This window comes from Calliphora vicina, chromosome 4 (assembly GCF_958450345.1).
Source record: "Calliphora vicina chromosome 4, idCalVici1.1, whole genome shotgun sequence".
Lineage (NCBI taxonomy): Eukaryota > Metazoa > Arthropoda > Insecta > Diptera > Calliphoridae > Calliphora > Calliphora vicina.
Genome location: NC_088783.1, coordinates 4,536,409 through 4,542,511, shown reverse-complemented (window position 1 = coordinate 4,542,511; position 6,103 = coordinate 4,536,409).

Genomic DNA, 6,103 nt, shown 5'->3' with positions numbered 1-6,103 from the left:
AAGAGGTTTGGTTGGCTTTCAGTTCTAATGGTGAGCAAAGGACTCAATTTTTAAATGGATATTCCCTTCATTTAGTTGGAGATTTATGCCATCTTCTCTGAACGAATTTAAACAATGTGCTAGTTATCTGATCATGAGGGGTAACGAACGGGTCAATTGCTTACCCAACAGAAAGCCGGGTGCTCATTAATAATATCGGAACCGCGTGGTTATTCTGAATAGTGTAGTCACTGGCTGGCGAAGTTTTAAATATCTAAAGCTTTTATCCCTTAATAAGAGCCGAATTAGAGTACTTATGGGACTATTTACTGGGTATTGTGGTCATTTAACAGTGACCCAGTTAAGGCATAACTGTACAGATTTCCATAAACTCTAAAAGCAGCTCATTTGGGAATGTATAGAACAAATAGTAGACGGTCTATCTGGACTATAAAGCGGATGAGGCAAAACTTCCCAACCACTTATTTCTAAATAGTTTTTAATAGGTATTGCAACATGTGGTCGAGCGTTGTCATGATGGAATATTACAGTTTAATTCTGGGTGTTTTTCGGCAAATGCTTGCTTCAAACGAGTATGTTGCCTTTTGTGTATGTTCCCTGTGATGGTCTGGCCAGATGTCAGCAGCTCATAATAGATAGGACCCTATTGGTCACACCAAATATTGATATTTAGCTATATATTATCTCTTAAGCTTCGAGTTATCGTAATGGATTCATTTTTCATCACCAGTAATGAATCGGTGCAAACATGATTTTCTTTTATTGCGTTCAAGCATCATTTCGGAGATGTAAAATCGTCTTTCAAGGTATCTCGGATTCTATTTGTATTGTACCCAATCCCCGCTTTTGGATAAATCCTGCTGCTTACAAATATTTTGAAATTACTGCTCCCAATGATTTAGCAAGCTGTTGTTGAGTGTGACAACAGTTTTCATGGAGTACTGCCTCCAATTCTTGGCCTTCAAACCATCTCTCTCACGTTGAATCCGATATATCACTTTTACATTGAAGCTTCGGTGTGCTTCATCGTCACTTTTTTTTCAAATTAAAGATGCAAAGTAAAACTTCCCGCATATGTCGCTTTGTTGGTATAGAATTCCACATTTTGGAACAAAAACAACTTTGTTGTTTACACAATAATGTTCAATAACTAAGTGAGAAAAATGACAGAGATGTACCCTTCAAAATGACATTTGAGTTATTAAACACAATAACCGCGTTCAAAAGATACACCATTTATTGTAACAATTATGATAATAATTCGTAGAATCTATTATTATGTTTTTTAATACAAATGTATTTTCCTAAAGCTTAGAAGCTGCTTTATAATAATTCAACAATATACCCATTGTTTGTATTCAGTATATATATCAGAGTTTATATTTTTATGTTCATAAGTATACGCGCATTTATAACAAACGTCTTTAAATGATTTTATAGCCTGTAACCGCATCCTTTTCATATTTAGCACAACTTAATCATATGTTTAGCGTTTGTACCCCCTTCAAAACGTATTGTCTTGTTCTTTTAAGTTTTGTTCGTTGCTTAATTTAGTTTTCTTTTAGCCACCATAATAAAATCTGTAAGTTTCTTTTAATAAACAGGACATTGATCTGAAGTTTAGCTTAAACAAGTTGATTGAACTTAAAGCATTTCAAGAACGTTCACTGAACCCAATTTGTAACAGAAGTAAGAAACAAAAAAATAAGAATTGATTTGTATTTTACAACTTTAAAATAATTTTATTTTACACCAATATAAATGCAAACAATGTTGAAAATACTCGTGCATTAATGTGAACACATATGTAGTTGGCATGTAAATTGTTAGCAGCCACCTTTCAAGTGGCTATTAATGAGATTAGAAGTTTTTAATGTGGCTGTGTCTTAACCCAATACATTGTATGTAGCAAGTAGATGTTTAGATTTAGAGAAACTGACTGGTGGTGGTGCATTGTGTTTCTTTCATCGATTAGGAAACTGATCGATCATTTGTCTAATAATAGCAAACAAGGCCAATGGTCTTTAAAAGGATCATTGATCTTGTGTAGTTTATTGACCGTCTGTCTGTGTATCTTACTTACATGAACAAAAATTCACTTATTTATTCTATTTCTCTCTATAGCTCGCTATGTCCCGTCCCATCTTCCTTGTTGTTCTAATATTGATTGTCCAAGACATTGAACCTTTTGTATTTCGCAAAGGATCTACAATGATACACACAACGATCAAAGTCTACAGGCTGCCGCATCCAGTCAACCAGCCAACCCGATCGGCCGGCCTGCCATTGTATAGACTTGTGTAGACTTGAAAGTCAATGAACGCATAAGAAAGTAACGAATGCTGTTCAGTTTGCTGCTCCTAGTAGAGGGCTATTGACTTTATGCCATATTAATTGCACATTGCTGTAGATTATTTTTCCGTAGTTCTTCTTTTTTTCTAAAATGGTCTACATGCGTGTATACTTACTTACTAACTTACGGCCGCTGACGGTTGTTGTTCATTTAGTTTTATTTTAGTTTTGTAGATTTTGTTTTTTTTTTTTTGTTTTTTGTATAGAGTTGGTTGATCTGTTTTGTTGTCGGTCGGTCAATCGTCTTCTATTTCTCAGAAGGGTCATTGTTTCCCTCACCGTCTTTTTTATTGCTCAGTTCTTTTTTATTTGTTCCTGAATTTCCAGGCAGCAGTTTATTTTTTGCACATTCTTTAAGGTTTTATGGCAGCAACAACCGCAACAGCTAAACACACAAGTCATGAAAATATTTGTGCTGTTCATTCTTGTTTAATGCTTCATTAAATCCTCAAAGGGGCTTAAAGCCTCAATACTAGTTACCAACGCACAGAGACGACCAAAGGTTCCTTTTTTTTATTATTATTTTTCTGCTGCATTGAGCTAAAAATATATCGAACAGTCATTGTTTTATTTTAGCCCTACAACAGATTTTTAGCCAGAACTTGTGAGTCAGATGGGAAATGGCTGGTGTAATTGTTATTCGTTGTAGTTGGCAACATGGAGGTTCTACATACATACCTTCATATGTCTATAAAAATAATTATAGGATTATATTTTCCAGATGATCACTTTATTGGAATGAATGAGTTACATTGTGATTACATCTTCTGATTACATACATATGTATGTATACTAGGGTGCCCATTGTTATGAAATTTATTGATGCTCCCTCCCGACTGTTATGTGTCGAAAAACTAAATGTTGAAAATTTCAGCAAAATCCGATAACATTTCGTCCTCTCAATAAATCAATAGTGTATAAGCATATACACCATAACTGATTCTATATGTGATCAAAATGTGGTGAAATTCTACTTCCACAAAGTGGGTCAAAAGATCAATTGAAATACTACTTTTGTTCTAGATGTCTACTAACACAAACATTTTAAACATAATTATTTCGAAATGGCAAACAAATTATACACTATTGTTTTATGAAGGGGACGATTTAGGGGTTAGACATTTTATTTGAAGTTTAAATTTACGGTTAAAAGGTAACGGTAATGCTAATTTCGATTATTTCGGTAACGGTATTTTAATGATAACGATAATTTCATCCTAAATTATATTAAGTATTAATTAAATTTACAATAATTAAAACTAAGTTAACAAATAATCAAAAATTAGAATTTGTATAAATTAAATTATTATTATTTGGTAATGGTATTTACGATTATATCAGTAACGGTATTTTAGCGGCTACGGCATTTACAGTTATTTCCGTAACGGTATCTTAGCGGTAATTAACGGTAGCTAAGTTGAACAAATTGAAATAAAGAATCCAATTTAAAACTGTTTTAATATTTTATTTCATTTACAAATATTCTGTATATCTAAAACTATTGGAGATATTCTTAGGAAAATTCACATAATTCGAGCTGAGGTGTTTTCGAGTTGATTTACATTCCTTCAGCTTCCTAGCGCTAATGGGAGCCAGCCCCCCTAAGTTGGTCACCTGGGGTCTAAAATTAAAAAAAAATCTCCAAAAATTCATTTATAATCCGAAAAATCTGAAATAGTCCTTGAGATAATCTACAAAAAATACGCTTACACGTGTAACTAAAAAAATAAATAAAACAATTTTCACCGAAGAAAAATATAAAAATTGGATTAATGTAAAATGTTAACGGTTAAACATATCATAACAATATTTTGATCTAATATAGACTCAAATGTCCTTAAATCAATGGCATTATCATTTTAGACTTTTTTTATTTTTTAATAATAGGAATAAAACGGGGAAAATGTGTCCCTAAGTGCCTACAGTGACATTATTTACTGTGTGATAGTAAAACAACTTTGTAGAATTTTTTACTCAAACCGAAAATTTTTCTTTAAAATTGGCCAAGTTTTGATAGGTCTGGGGGGTGTTAAGGGACATGAGCCAAATTTTACTTTACACGCTTTTGCATAAAATTATCTTTCCGGATCATATGAAAATTGTATATAGTCCCGAAGAAAATTTTTGTATACAAAAGAAAATACATATGGGCTATTTTGGGAAAAAATGTGTTCCAACTTTGGATGCGTATAACTTTTTATAGGGGCGAGATAACGAGTTCTTTTATTTTATTTAGAATTTTATCGCTAATACAGCTGATATTTTAAAAATAAATTTCGAGATTTTTTCTGAAGCGGGTGACTAACTTTGAGGGGCTTTTTTGCTTTGAAAATATAAAATTTTGTGTCATCAAAGCGTCATATGCGGGAAGTTTTGCTTTCCATCTTTTATTTGAAAAAAGTGCGGCTGAAGCACAACTATTGCTCAACAAAGCTTATGGTAAATGTCTTCCATCGGTTTAAAATTGCGAGCTATGATTTGTGCAGTTCAAAAGTGTTGATTTTGACTCGGAATACGAAGATCGCTCAGGCCAGAAAAAAAAGTTTAAAGACCAAGAATTTGAGGTATTACTCTATGAAGATGGTTTTAAAACTCAACAAGAGTTTGCAAAATCATTTGGGAGCTACTCAAGCAGCAATTTTAAAACATTTTCAGGATTTGTCCAAAAGCAGAGAAATTGGGAACGATATGAATTGAAGCCGAAAGCCCTTGAAGGCGATTTTGCATGATGCTTGAACGCAATAAAAGAAAATAGTTTGGATATAATGGATATTAGAATATTGGATTGATTCGTTCTTGCCCTTAAAAGATGAGCAATTCTTTTAGCTCGGAATCCATATATTGCCATATAAATGTGAAAAGGCCAATACTTGTACAAATGTTTCAAAATAAAAGTTAAGAATTTGAAAATATCCCGCATTTTTAAGTCATACACCCAATATAATTTAAAGTGCTCAAGAAATGCTGTTGTGTGTGTTTTTGGCATTGACCTATCCATACTTAATTCTTTTATATTTTCGGAGTCGATTAGACGATGTCCGTCCGTCTGGCTGTCCATGTAAACTTTGTGCCCAAAGTACAGGTTGCAATTTTCAAAATATTTCGATAAAATTTAGTATATACAATTATTTTGGACCAAGAACGAAGCATATTGAAACTGGCTGAAATCACTGCATTATTTCACAAAGCCCCCATACAAATGTCCTTCCGAAATTGGACTTTATCGGTCATAAATGCTTAATTCATATAGGTAACTAAACAAATTTCGCTTCTAATTAGTTATATATATGTTAACCATGTCACCTAATTTGATGATGATCGGTCCATAATTAGTCATAGCTCCCATACAGACCCGCTTCCAAAAATCACTTTAACTTACATAAATCTCTTAAAAATTTTGGTATACACACAAAATTCACCATAAATATTTTTCATATATACATAAATCACACGACCTAATTTTATTGTGATCGGTCCTTAATTGGTCATATCTCCCATATAAGGCCCACTTCCGAAAATCACTCACGAATATAAATTATTGATATTTTAAAAGAAAAATATTTACTTGGTGTAGGGTATTATATGCTCGGGCGTGACCAACCATACTTTCTTACTTGTTTTTTTATATTTTTCACATAAATATAAATACATTTTTTGAATTTGTTTGCTTATTTTGCCATTTAGCTCAATATAAATTTTATAAATGACAAAGATTTTTGCTTTTCACTATCCTTTAAAACATCCCATTTGA